The 15,972-nt window shown below is 32.7% G+C and overlaps 1 pseudogene; it reads left to right on the plus strand.

Annotated features, from left to right (window-relative positions):
• The first annotated feature begins 10,438 nt into the window (after positions 1 to 10,438).
• LOC143591968 (serine carboxypeptidase-like 40) lies at positions 10,439 to 14,968 on the plus strand (annotated as a pseudogene).
• Positions 14,969 to 15,972: the final 1,004 nt, after the last annotated feature.

A 15,972-nucleotide genomic window follows, 5' to 3' on the forward strand; every position in this document is an offset into this window, starting at 1 on the left:
CGAAGTTTCGATCCACCCACTTATTACTCTTTCAAATGTAATTTTTACATGTTTTTATATAAAACTGATTATGACTTTCATGTATAGATAACACTAAAAAGAATTTATTGAAGGGCAGTTGCTTCCCGATCTTAGTATGTGGGTGTGCCCCTGTGCCAACTTGTCATTGATGTAATCTCATCTGAAAATGAAAGGTCAAATAAAACAACTTTTCTAATTTTTCAAAGCAAATATTATGTGATTCGGGTGTTTCATGGGCTCGCCAATAAATCAATAATGGTTTATGGCAGGTTTATTGATGGTTTTTGATTTTAGGTTCAGTTTAAGGTAGGTGGTAACGAAGAAGAAGAAGATGACGTTAAAGGTTGGGGTTGGTGGTGTGAGGTAGTTTAACCGGTGATTATTGATTAGACTAATAGACTATATCATCAAAGGGGTTCACAACTCAAGGATGGGAGATGGTGCTCACAGTGTGGTTGTGAAACCGGGAAGAAAAAAGCAAGACCTGATCCGTTGTATTATATAATTAATAACTACTAGGATTAACATATGTGTTACAATATGAATGTGATGTTAATTCAGTTAGCATCGATGTACTCGTTATAACAACCAAAAGATAAGACTCAAAAAGTAACTTTCGAATATGTTAAATGGGTATTAACACATGTACAATTTGTTGTTTTTTATTATTATTCTAAATTAATTTTCCTTTATCCCTCTCTACTTAAAAAAATACACAACAAATAACATTCAACACATCATCACCAAATATATGACATGACATATTGGTTTTCATCTTTCTTTTGAGAAAATTCCAATTTGCCTCCCTGGGTTATATCGTCGGGAGATGGAATAGCCGCTGAAAACAAAACTGCGCATTTTGCACGTCTGTGTTTCTTCGGCAGGTTTTTTTTTACTCCCACCGTTAGTTGACCGTCAGTTGACTGTTGGTATTTAGTAATAATACCAACATATTAAGGGTATTTTAGTAATCTTCTTCTAATAAATAATAAATATAATAATAATAGTAATATAATAATAATAATAATAAGTAATGATCCAAGTTGGCACTGACTCTTTCTTTCTTCCAAATAAGCTGTCAAAAACAAACCTCATCGTCTCCACACACACACACACACACTGACCACCACCACCACCATACCCACTCACACACCCCCACTTTCCATTCTCCAGCCACCACCACCAATAACCCACTCCGTACACTCCTCTCCTTCAAACCCCCACAAACCAAAACCACCTCATTCACACTCCTCTGTTCCCACCGTCCATACTACACTCCCAACCACATTCCAAACCCTAACTACATCCGCATCTTCGACACCACTCTCCGCGACGGCGAACTGTCACCAGGAGCCCCCATGACCACCAAGGAAAAACTCGACATCGCTCGTCAGTTCTCCAAGCTCGGCGTCGACATCATCGAAGCCGGCTTCCGTCTTCATCCCAAGCCGACCTCGAAGCCGTGAAGCTAATCGCACGTTACGTTGGGAATGTGTAACATTCGTTACTTTTCAAACCCGAAAATCCGACCCGTTTTAAATTTTTGGTTTTATTTATAAATATATGTATAAAAACATATTATAATATCCAACTCCATAATAAAATATACGTTCAACATTTCTAATCCCCAATGTGACACCCGACATTTTCAGGTTAACTCCTGTTAACAAACCTAGTTAAGTCCTGTTGACTGTGTCAGTAAACCCAGTTACTTTTGTGAACTATGTTAATGAACTCTCATGCATGTAGTGTCATGTATGCATACATTTGAGTTAGTCGTATCGTTGGTGACCTAAACAAAAGTAACTTGTTACAAATGTTATAATAATAATATGTTACATGTACCTTATACGATAGGTATAATGTGTTATATGATCAATATGTTATATGACTAGTTGTACATACTTATGTGATTTATAAGAAAAATAAATGATTAAACTTGTTACATTATATGATATGTTACATGTTATGTTGCCTAGCTAGACCAATAAACCTTAGACAACATAATACTTATAAATGGTTTAAAAAGTTGTATCATGTTATCTATTTTAATATAAAAGTTACCTGAAGTTGAAATTTATTAAAGTGAGATTAAAAGTTTGTTATTAACTCAACAAGGAGTTAAATACTCTTGGTAATCAAACTCTTCCCTTTCCTTTTCATCCCACTTGGCCAAAATTTATAACTCACACACACAAAAAACACTTTTGCAAAAACTCTCTCAAATTATCCTCATACACAAGTATTGTTTTGGTGATTCTTGGAAGCAAATCTTTGGATTAAGAAACTAGGTAATCATATTAACATAAATTTGCTTTATGTTTTTGTTTATGTTTTTATCTTAGAAGCATGATATTGGTATTCAAATGATTTGGATTATAGAGATAAATAAAGAATGATCAAAGTTTGATTTGGTTAAAAGTGTTTGTTGTGTCTTGGTATAAAAGTTTGAATCTTTTATATATATATATATATATATATATTTGTTCTTTATGGATTTATATTAATAATGGAATAACATGAGTTTTGATTTTATAAAATGATTTATTGGTGATTTAGGATCATATAGATATGAAAATCATGATTGTTGTTCACATATATTTAGATCTGCTTGCTGACAGATTCTGTAACCTAGGTTGTTAATTGTATAACATGTTGATATGTTAGTGTTTTTGGTTTATTTTTGATGCTACGGTCAAGTACTTTGGGTCTTGTTTTTCAAAAAGCCAAAAATCATAATTTTTGGACTCTGTTTGATTAGTTAAAATTTACGAAATCGGGTTGCAATTCTGATTAAAAAAGTAATTTTCGGGTTCGTTTTGTAAATTTTGTAACTTGTAATTGAAAATGAATAAATGTGTGATTCCACTTCTGGAATGTTATAAATTGAATTAGGAATCCAATCCAATTAGTCTTGCATCAATTTGACATATATGGAATTTTTAGCAAATATTTACATTTTGTTGTGATGATAAGGTAGCGGAAATAGGTTGTTGTAGTGTATGAATTTTCATAATGTTTGTGAGTGTTTAAATATTACAAGAAAATTTTGTGTTGTTCCTAATACTTGAAAGTATCTGTGAGAATTATTTGGTAAATTATTTGCATGTGTTGGTTGGTTAGAAAAATAGGTTTTGGTGACTTAAAATCTGCCCAAATTTGTCCAGCATGCTGTTTGGTAAAAATAGTTGTAGTTTGTACAAAGATTGTTGTGGTATTTTGAAATTTGACTTGATGGTCAACTTGAAATTATTTGAAAAAATGTTTGGTCTTATTTATGAGAATTGAAATTGGTAAATGTGTGACTTAGTCATAGGGTTGCATGAAAATTGATTAAGTGCAAATTACATAATCGATTGTTAGGTTGCGACTAATAATAACTTATGACTATTTAAGACTAGATAATTGGTCAAAAGTCACCAACGGGTCGTCGGTCAACATTTAGGGTCAACGGTCAAAATTTTTAGTCAACGGTCAACAACTTGGACCTTTCGGTCAAAAGTCAACGACAGTCAAACTTTGGTCGAAGTCAACGGAAAGTCAAACTTTGGTCAAACTTTTAATAATCCGTGGGATTGTTTGGATACTAGGATTCTAGGAATCGCTTAGAAAATACTTATAGTGCTTGTATGAATATCTACTTTTTATAAGTCGTCAGTCAATATTAATTTTTATGCTTTTAATAATAGTTCGTGACGTTCAATTGCTTCGATTTCATTTACGTACTTTCGGTTTGATTTCAAGTTTGTCTTCAACATTAAGGTGAGTTTCTCACACCCCCTTTTTACTCTTTTACTACTTTTGGGGGTAGCATATATATCTTATCCAAATTACAATTTCGTTTATTCATTATTTACAAACTACAATTCGCTACATGGACTTGTGTGTTTACTTGTTACTTGCTCAAAATTACTTGCACATGGATTACTTCAATATAGTATTATCATACGCCCCGCTTTGCGCTCAAGACATTTGTTGTTACGAGTGGAAAAAGACCTCATTATCCGAGTACGTTGGTGCACAATCCCAACTGGAAAGGACCTTACTTGGGCTTATCTGAGTACGCTGGTGCACAATCCCAGTTGGAAAGGACCTTACTTGCTCATTTACACTTGTTCATGGAATTGTATGATTTTTATGTACGTATATCAAAACTTATGTGAACTCACCAACTATTCATATAGTTGACCTTTATTTTATATATATGCTACAGGTACCTTATTTAGAGTATGATGCCGTGACGAAGACATTAGTACTTAGGATATTCAACATAAATGGAAAAATTGCTTAAATGTATAATTCTTTGTATTTCGTTTGCTTCTAAACTTGTGTAATTGTTGTTTAAATCAATTAATGGTAATATTGTCACTTAATAGTGTCACATATGTTTTGAGCAATCTGTACGTCACACTCGGGCGTATTCCGCTTTAGCCGGGGTGTTACAGAATGTAGCGTCTAATTCTCCAAATCAATCCCCAAATCTCTAGAACCAATCACCGCCTTCTGCTGCCACGTGTCCCACCGGCGGAGAGTCTCCGGAGATTCATAATATCACTCACACAACCAGAAGCATACGTCACCTACCGCATGTCTATAATAATTGAGTCCACCTGTTCAATTATACAGTGATTATGTATATCCAAATTTGATACAATTGAGTCCACCGGTTCAATTGATTATGTATTCTATTGGTTGATTATTGGTATATTCAGTGATTATTGGTGATGTTGATTAAGATCTTTGATAGGTGACAATTTTCTGGAAATAAAACTTAGGAACCCTAATTTTAATTGGGGAAGATGAAGTGATAAAAGTGATAATATATAGTTTATGTTGTATAGTTATACCAAACACTAACTTAGTTCAAGTGGTAGTTTTGGTGAGATGTTAAACCGGAGGTCTAGGGTTCGAATCCCGGCAGTTACATGGTTTTGGAAGTTTATTTTTAAACTGAATTAAAGGCTTAGGGGTAAATACGTAATTTCAACATTTTTAACAGGTCAACGCTTGGTCAACTGACGGTGGGAGTAAAAAAAACCCGCCGGAGAAACACAGACGTGCAAAATGCGCAATTTTGTTTTCAGTGGCTATTCCATCTCCCGACGATATAACCCAGGGAGGCAAATTGGAATTTTCTCTTCTTTTATTTATATTTCTTAAGTCAAATATTCAATATTATAATGTTTTATTATACATTAGTTACTGGTAACTACAAGACAACTTGTATTGATAAATTGATTCATAGAAGTACATCACGTGTTCTCAAAGTCAACAATTTATATTCAATTAATCACCATTTGATCCAAACAAACATATCTGGATTAATCAATCAGTTTTTAATTTGTTCCTAACGAAAAACCTTTTATGCGTAATTATGGTTTTTGCATAGTTATGAAAAAAGATCTGGATTTGAGCGTAATTAGGTTTAATCTTGAGCTTAATTTGTATTTGCCTTGAGCGTCATTTGCGTACCTAATATACGACAAATCATTTTTATATAATAATCCTCCTTATATTTTCTTATAACCTATATGTATAAAGATATAATCTTTTGTTTAAAAATATTTTCACCATTTCAAAAAACTAGCAATCTGGTTAGAATAATCTTGAAGTTGCATTTTTTTAACTATTGGTATCCTTTCAAAACTTCAAAAAAGTTACGAACTTCTAGGAACTTATAACAACTACACACTTTTTTCATATATTAACGTTGGTTGAGACCAATTTACAAATTTTATATATAAATTTTTTATTACATATATAATCACAAGTTTACATATGTGTAAAATTTATGTAATAACAAATTTACATATATGTAAAAAAAATTTGATATGTGTAAAAACTAATTTTCATAATTGTAATCGTAAATATAAATATAAAAAGTGATAAAAGTACACTCAAATAACATTAACATACAAAAAATTTTATAAAACACGTTAGTTATTAAGAGTTCCTTCAAGTATTTAAATAATTTAAGAGTTCTGTATACTAAAAGACTAACATAAGTAGAACTCATCGAAAAAGTTAGGATATACTCAATGTTGTAGGAAGTCACGAGACGCTAGTCAGGTGTTCGGGTACCGTCTGTCACACCCCGACCAAAGGCGGCGGAACATGCCGGGGCGTAACGTATTGATTGGACAGTAGCTCAAAACACACTAATTAAAGCGACAATGAATATTTAATCACATTAACATTAAACACGTACACAAATTCAATAATTATAAAAATTACATCATATTCTTGTATGTTGAATAATATCCTAAGGTCAAACTATTGTCTTCCAACTTGAATGATATCAACTACTTGTACCTGTAATATGTATGAAAATAGAGTTTGTCAACACGAATGTTGGTGAGAATGCATAAGTTTTAATTATATATATATATATATATATATCACAATTCATATGTAAATGATGAGTATTACAATTCCTATGAAAATGTAAACAACCAAATAGATGTGGACCTGTTCTTATTGATACGAAATTAAAGTACTTGGGTAAATGTATGATCATACTAGATGAGGATGAGATACTAACCACCAAACATAAAATAAACAATTAAGCACATAGAGCATTATCATAGAGCATGCAATAATCACACACAAACATATATTGAATTGTGTTATGAATAGATAAGTAAATAAAAATGAATAATTTAAATAGGGTATGCATGTCACCACCAAAATTTGAAAAATGAAAAAAGGGGATATGTAAACTCACCTTTGAGATTAAAACCAATCTTGAAATGACAACCGAAAGCACGTTAAAGAAAATGAACGATCGAACCTCACGAACTATAAATAAACAAAATATAATAATTAAAGACTAACTAATGGGATTGGAAAGTTTAAAGAATACTAAATCTAATGTATAAATATTAAGATAAAAACAAGGAAAATATCAAAAAGGAAGATGAAATACAAAATCAGTTTTTGGACAACAAACCGTTCTGTTTTGATTAAGGTATTTAAAATATCACACAATTTTATTATAAATCAAGACTTTCCAGTCTACTAGATTAGAATGTTTTGAACAACTATCGTTTAGAAAAGTTTTACAAATTCCTAATCTAAATAAGCCAAAACAACCATGTAAATCAGAGGGTACGAATCTGCGCACTGTTTTTAAAATATTTATTGCGAATTCATAGGAATGAATTAAAATGCGTAAAAATAGTTTTTAGAACCGTATTTCATTGAAGTATATCATAGAATTTGGTGTTGCACTTTTTCAGTTTTTTATAAACATGACATGCCTCTTTCTTTGACGGCTATATCTAATATCAAAACTAAAATATTGCTAAAAGCAATATTTTAACGATTTCGAAAAAGATTTTGATGAAATAAAATTATGGACTTTTTTGGATATGATTATATAACATTTATTAGTATATATCATCAAAAATCCTTGGGTCCTTTGAACAAAAAAATAATGATTCAAAACAGAAAAATAAAGATGTAAGAACGTTTCAAGTGTGACCTTCGTGTAATTGATCATCTCCTTGTGTTCTTTGTCTCATCCACCCTATACACCATGGTGTATAGATTATGTGTATTCCTAGACATGATTGTGTTATGGTAATATGACCATTTGATTAACTAGTATGAACAAGAATTTAAAATAAATAGAAATAATATGAAGAAGACTTGAATAATTAAAACCTTACATTTGAAATGAAAAAAAAATAATCTCTTGAACTTGTCAAAGAGTGGTGCAAGAATGAAAGGGGTGAGAGTGAGTTCTTATTTATACTAAAATAAGGAGATTATTCTTTAGAATGTTTTAATGATAAAATTGATTAGGAGAGTGATTCGGGGAAGGGTGTTTGACCAAAATTTGAATGGTGTAGGAAGATATTTTTCATCTTTTAAAAATAAATAACTTTAAGTAAAAATAGATGTGACAAAAATAAATGTGACATAACAAGATTAAAATGATGTACTTTGGTTATGCATCAATAATGTTATTTATGTGATATTTGAATAAAGAAAAAATCATGAGTGTTATAATTTTTATTTATATACATATTAGTAATGATTAATATTATTAAATAACTTTAGGAAAGAAGAACTATTATGTATGGAATATGCAACATATGGGTATATGTATAATTAACTGAATCACATCAAAAATTTTAAACGAGTCAGGTTTTGGGGTCCGAAAATTGACGAAAGTTACACCGTCTAGGATTAATTGGAATTAATCGATTTGGAATTTTCATATGTAAATGGTTGTGTGCATATTAACATGAATATAATACTTGAAAAAGAGTTCATAATTCAAACATTTAACCTTTAACATAACAAATCAAGTACTTCAAAACTTATGGTCTAATCATTTAGGTTAGAAAGTGTTTTTAGGCCGATTTTTTTGGACCGGAGTTCACTAAAAAGCTTCTGGATATATCGGGCCGAGTTTATTAGACTAGAACCGGTTTTGACCAACCCCAAGTTGGGCGACTTCGAACTATTTTTTTAGACTAGGACCAATCTTGGCCGACTAGCGCCTCTCAGTGGCGGATCTAGGAATTTCAGTCAGTGCATTGCTTTTAAATGCTACAATTTTATAAGATTGGACATAAAATATTTCGGGTCAGTTCAACTTTTCGGGTTATGTAAGGTTTATCACAAAATAAAAATACAATACAATAATTTTTAAAAAAATCACCATTGAAAATTCAAAAAAAAAAAAAAACACATAACATGAATATGGTGATCTTTACTAATTAAAAACAAACTACCTATAAGGCGAGTAACGTTCATAATACCAAAAAAATCAAATTCAAGTTTCATCAGGTTAACATGAAGGAAGGTTGATATTTGATTATTAGTTTAGTTCTAGAAAATGTAATCCTGATGCAACATTATGGAAAGCTTTGCATTAAGAAAAAAAATTCAAATTTTTTTTTTGTCAAGAACCAGCCTTGAACCCGTAACCTGTACTATGAGACTATAAGGTATGGTTACCGATCCACCGAATATCTCATCTACGTGGCCATCGGGGATAACGGTGAATACCACCCCTACGAAATCGGTGCATGCATCGGTGAAAAAATCGGTGATATTTCCACGCCAACTCCACCGCTAAACTAACTTTTTCGTTTACTTTACTCTTTCTTCATTATCTAATTAATTTACCACCTAAACTAAATTTTGATTAACAACTTGTTTTTGTTGATTTTAAACAAATAAACTAAATACACAGCTTTGTATATAATGTGTCCTGCTTGCGGTGCGCGCATATAATGTATATATGTGTGAACCCTCAGGTGGGCAAAAGTAAAATTGCACTAATTTTGACGTTATTTTACTAATTTTGTGAAAATAACGTTAAAAGTGATGGAAGGTTAATCAGGCATCATGTGGTGGCGTTGATAGCCGAAAGACAAGGGTACATGCACCAATCAGCCGGCGTCCCGATGATTGAGTGCTATGTGCCTTATGTCCAAGACTTGATGCAAAACTACTATCGAGCCGGGGGTCTCACCAGAAGCAGCCTCTCTATCCCCATGGGGTAGAGGTAAGGCTGTCTACATCTTACCCTCCTCAGACCCTACCATAACTTTGCTATTGGTGGGATATACTGAGTACGATGATGATGACACAGCTTTGTATAAATTTTTTTTATGAACATTCCGGTATAAATTTTAACGAAAACGGATTTGTTTTGGAAAAAAAAATTTTGGTCTCGTAAACGACTTTGACATGTGCTTAAACCGATAAACATAGTGAAATATATTTACGTTTTTGACTACTCGACAACGATGGGTTCTCAAAATTTAATATTTTTTAAATTTCACGTTTGTACTCAAAATTTAATATTTTTATTTTATTTGAAAATAAAGGGAAGTGGTAAATTGATAAATTGATGATCATTTTCATGATATTATGAAAGATGGTGAAATGGAGTGAGATGTGATGTAGCGCTGACGTAGCACTGTAATTTGGGAAGTAAAATGACATCCACTCCCTTTAGCCTGAATCCAAATCTCCTTAGCATTTGAACTATTTTTGTATTTGGGTATGGGTTCACACAACAAATTATACCATTGGCTTGAGGGTACACTTTTAACTTATTATATAGTCGTACTTATAATTTTTCGAAACTCAGTAGATTCATGTAAACTCGATTCTACGCCCCTAGAGCCTCCTCCGATAGGCTAAAACGAGTTAATCGGCGCCTAAGCCGGTTTTTACACCACTGGATATACCTTCATAGTAAACAAAAAAAAAAAAGAAATGAACTTTATAGTAAATTAAAAGTTATATTCAGGATATTAGGTGTCACAACTGGCAAATAAAATCTTTATTAGTAGTTTCCATAAAGTCCTGATTTCACTATTTATTCCAAATTTCCAATAATAACTCCTACATTAATTTCAAAAAATTGTCAAATTTGCTTTGATTTCTCAATATGCCAACACAAAAAAGACAGTTACGTATATTGATACTGATTTATCAATTACCATTAACATCCAATAAAATCTCAAAATATTCATTGAAAATTCAAATACACTTCTATATATATCCCCATAAACCTTACTTCCAGCTTCATAGTTCCATAGTTCACAATGAAGAACACAACTATTTGTGGTCTTTTGCTATCTCTCCTTTTCCTTTCAACCTTTTATGTCAAATTAGCCATGCTCACAACAAACAATCACAAGCTCTTGACAATCTTTATCGGGCGAAACGGTCCGGTGATTCTACCATTGACACTAGTCTTTTCAAGGCACCTCTAGATGTAGGTTGTGCTGTACCTCCTCAAGAAGGTCTCAAAGAGAAGGATAAAATATCCAGCATGCCCGGTCAACCACGTGTGAAGTTTGATCAGTATGGCGGGTATGTCACCGTGAGCGAGTCCGGTGGCCGGGCTTTCTATTATTACTTTGTTGAGGCTGAGAAATCGAAAGAGTCATTACCTCTCCTTCTTTGGCTCAATGGAGGTAACATAGCCCTAATACCTATAATATATTAATATTATACCCTTGAACTTGGGTGCAACTTTATTGCTTGTTTGATTATTATCACTATTTTTAACAAATTTATAATACTAAAATAATAGTTACCATTCTTATAATCTATGCTTCAAAATTTGTTAAAATTTACTTCTTATTTTTTACAAACATTTGTAAAATTGTAAAATTGCACTAATTTTGACGTTATTTTACTAATCACGTGAAAATGTGTGAACCCTTGGGTGGGCACATATAATGTATATATGTGTGAACCCTTGGGTGGGCAAAAGTAAAATTGCACTAATTTTGACGTTATTTTACTAATCACGTGAAAATAACGTTAAAAGTGGCGGAAGGTTAATCAGGCATCATGTGGTGGCGTTGATAGCCGAAAGACAAGGGCACATGCACCAATCAGCCGGTGTCCCGATGATTGAGTGTTATGTGTCTTATGTCCAAGGCTTGATTCAAAACTACTATCGAGCCGGGGGTCTCACCGGAAGCAGTCTCTCTATCCCTATGGGATAGAGGTAAGGCTGTCTACATCTTACCCTCCTCAGACCCTACCATAGCATTGCTATTGGTGGGATATACTGAGTACGATGATGATGATGATGATTTTTTACAAACATTTGATAATTCATAATTATCTTTTACTTTAAAATTATTTTAAAGACTATTGTACAACGACTGTATTAATAGTGTTTAACGGGTTTATTGTTTCTTGCATACTGATTATTTATTAAATATTGTATTTCCAAGAAATACTCATGTAATACACGAGCCTCAAACTATTTGTTACATTAGGCTTCAATTGGGAGTTTCACATGCGTATAACATGCCCCTTTACTTGTTTTTGTTTTAGTAAAATCGTCTACCCTAAGTTTAGAAATGTGTGGTTATGTATGTTGCGTGAATATTTTATTAGTTGTGTAATTCTTTTTACATGTAATGTAATTTTCTGTGCGTAATTAGTTAAATTTTATCTATTATTTTTAGTTTATGCAATATGCATAATTGCTTACTTATACATTTTCCCTCATATTTTTAGTTCCAAAATAAATAAATATCTTTTAAATGTTTATATTTTTTCTAATTATTGTAAGCACATCAGATAAATGTAACATAACTCATATACACTATTGAATGAACCGACTGTTTTCAGGGCCGGGTTGTTCTTCACTTTCTTATGGAGCTATGCAAGAGCTTGGACCATTCCGAGTCAATAGTGATGGCAAAACTCTATTCAGAAATAAATTCGCATGGAACCATGGTATGATCACATCCAACAAATCAAAGCATTGTTTTCGGTTTGCATATACACATTATTATTAATTTTTGAACATTGATCAGCGGCAAATGTTTTGTTTGTGGAGTCACCTGCGGGCGTAGGATTTTCATATTCCAACATATCATCTTATTATGACAAATGTGGAGACAAATCAACCGCGCAAGACAACTATGTGTTCTTGACGAATTGGTTGGAAAGATTTCCAGAGTACAAAGAAAGAGATTTTTACATCTCAGGAGAAAGTTATGCAGGACATTATGTGCCTCAGCTTGCACATACCATTCTACACCACAACAAGATGGCTAACAAAACCTTAATCAATCTTTAAGGGATCATTGTAAGTATCTCTTCCTTTTTTTTGGAGTCTAGGGGTTAAGCGAGCCAAATCAAGATTCGATTGTTAAGAACTCAAGTCGAGCTGAGCTTAAATGAGTTCATGTTTCTATTGAGGCTCACGAGCCTAAACAAGTTATTTATTTATTTATTTTCTATTAAATATATTTACTTAATAACTTCTTTTATGTATAATTTAAATTTGGATAAAATAATTAATATATTATATCATATACAAAATATATAAATTAAATAATTAAATAGAATAGTTGTAAATAATTAAATAATTACTATATTCAAAATTAATTATTAGCATTTATATGTAAATAATTATATAAAATAAAAAATATATAAATTAATAATTAGTATAGAGCGAAAGGGCTCTAAACAAGTCGAGCACGAGCCCTTTTAACTTAAAACGAGCCAAGCGACCGAGTCAAGTTCGAGGCTTAACGAACCAGGGTTTGGCTTGGCTCACTGGCTCATTTACACTCCCTAGTCCATTTTTTTTAGTTTCGGTTAAGTTTTCTAGCTTGTATTAACTTGATAATATATGGCATGCTTTTGATATACACAGATCGGGAACACGGTGATCAATGATGAGACGGATACTATAGGGATGTACGATTATTTTCATACGCATGCTTTAATATCGGATGAAACAAGAGAACAGATTCGTAAGCATTGCGACTTCTCTCCAAATGCAACCAAAGGAAACGCCGAATGCAAGAAGGTGACTCATCACGTGGACAATGATCTTAACAAAATTGATATTTACAACATCTATGCCCGCAAATGCTCGAACTTTGATCTCACTTCGAAGCCCAAACGAATGGTAGATCTTTAGTCATGAATATATGTAATGTTATATACATAACTAAGAGTGAAAAGCTAACCTAATTTGTTTTTGTTTTGGTGCAAATTGTCACATGTTATCGACCCATGTAGTGATTTATACACATATTATTATATGAATCGTGAAGATGTGCAGGAGGCAATTCATGACAATGTCACAAAACTTGATCATGATTGGGTAGCATGCAGGTAAATTTCAAGTTATGGATTTTCAGCTATGCATTGAATTTTTGGGATTAGTAGATGGTTCAATATTCAACTAAGTACTTTTATACGTACGTTTTCTTAAATTTTTTTAAGTTAATTTATTTACTTATAATTACAATTTTTTCTGGCAAGTTTGTTTGCGGGTAGCGAAATGCCTAGTAAAGAACTTTATAGGGAGGGGGGGGGTGTAAACGAGATGATGTGAGCTCTATCGCTCTCGAGCTTGAGTTTGTTTGACTTACAAAGGCTCGAGCTCAGCCCATTTATTATTTTTTTATTAATTAGTTTTTTATAAATTTTTAGTTATATACGTACATTAATTATACATTAATTATGTTTTTTTATATATAAAATGATGTTTATTATCATAACTCTTATGTATATTGTTTTAGTTACTTTTAACATAACTCTATTTTATTAATAGCTATTATATAATAGACTTGTTTAGGTTTTTGAATTGTCTTGAGCTCAATAAGTAAAACTCGGGCTTGGGCTAGCTCATCTATTAAACAAACTTATCTTTAGGCTTCACCTTGTTTAAGTGCGGCTCGATTTAAGATTTTAACGAGCTAATATCATAAAATCTTCCAAGGTGATTCCTAATTAGACCACCTACTATTCAAAAAGGTTCTCTGTCCATCTTATTAAATCTGTTGGTATGAACCTATAATGATAATAATGATAATAACAATAATATGCAGTGCAATCATCACAAATTGGGTCGATAGTCCTTCGACGATAATTCCTCTCCTCAAGGAATTTATGGCGAATAACTTACGCTTCTGGATATTTAGGTAATTAATTTCATTGATTTTTGAACTTGGATATATAGATAGATCATAATGGAGATGAATAATTACATATCTATGTGAATTGTGTTAAATTCCTTGTTCGGCAGTGGTGATACCGATGGACGAGTGCCCGTCACGTCGACTCAATACTCCATTAACTTGATGAAGCTGCCTGTAAAGACTCATATGGCATCCATGGCTACATGATGGGGAGGTATATAACTATTATCTTATTTTATTATTTTACTATAAACTGAATTTAATTAACTTCATGCATGAAAACTTAACTAGGTGGGTGGATTTGCACAAGTGTATGAAGGAGATTTAACATTCGCAACAGTTCGCGGAGCGGGTCACCAGGTGCCAGGCTATAAACCAAAGAATTCTCTTGCACTTATTAGACATTTCTTGACTGGGAAACCTCTAGCTGCTTGATTGGGTTCGTTGAAGGTTTTATTGTTTTTTTTTTAATTTCCTAAAATATCGCCATTCTAAGTGTTGGTGTTGGTCTTGGTCTTGGTTAGGTTTGTTCATCGTTTTCGATTGAATTGTTGATTGTGAAACTAAATTATCATTGTTTATAAGCTAAAGCTATGTGTAATGGTTAATTTATGGAGTCAAATGGTAACACTTAACATCACATGTCTTTGCAGTTATGATACATTTCTACGGGTCTCGTAAGTTTATGAAATCTAGCTTTATATCAAATGACATAATACATTAATTACTTAATGGAGGCCACCACAGTCCAACGAAACAAGTGGGTTCCTGAAAATGTGTGACCGAATCAAGTTTTGTAGAGGCATTCATTGAATATCGTTTCATTAGAAGGTTCAAAGAAACCGAAAAGTTCCGACGCAGTTTGTTACCCGTTTGATTTTCACTTTATTGTAATCGTTATGAGTGAGAAGCTGGATTTAAATTTGAAAGAAACCTAAAGTGACATATTCCTTTTCCTTGAATATTGTTTCCCTAGATATAGAATGAAGGGAGACCCTAAAAGTGTGAAGCACCTTAACTTACATACATGGCGTGGGCGATGAGCATAGTGTGACCAGTGGCGAATACAGAAATTTTAAGTACGGGGTGCAAAATTTGGGTCAGCTAAACTAGGTCGGTACAAAAACAAATAGTGGTTATATAATACCAAATCATTAATTCGCTAAACATAACTCAAAACCATAGTTCAATCAAAAGCCATAGATTTGATACCTATCTGGGTCGGTACAAAAACATTGTCACTCATCAAGTCATTAATTCGCTAAACATAACTCAAAACCATAACTCAAAGCCATTCGCTAAACTGGGTCGGTACAAAAACACCGTCACTCATCAAAACCGACACCGTCATTCATCATCTCCGCCGCATGATACCTCAGCCAACCACCCAAAGGACCGCACGAACCCGGAACCACTAACCAACGCCACTGATTTTCCGGCGAGAGCTCCTACACCGTCATAGATCCGCCTCCGCATACCTATTTATATATTGGCTCCGCCTCTGAGTGTGACT

This window comes from Bidens hawaiensis, unplaced genomic scaffold (assembly GCF_021521415.1).
Source record: "Bidens hawaiensis isolate Kalapana, Puna unplaced genomic scaffold, B.hawaiensis_p1.1 tig00040213_1, whole genome shotgun sequence".
NCBI classification, from domain to species: Eukaryota; Viridiplantae; Streptophyta; class Magnoliopsida; order Asterales; family Asteraceae; genus Bidens; species Bidens hawaiensis.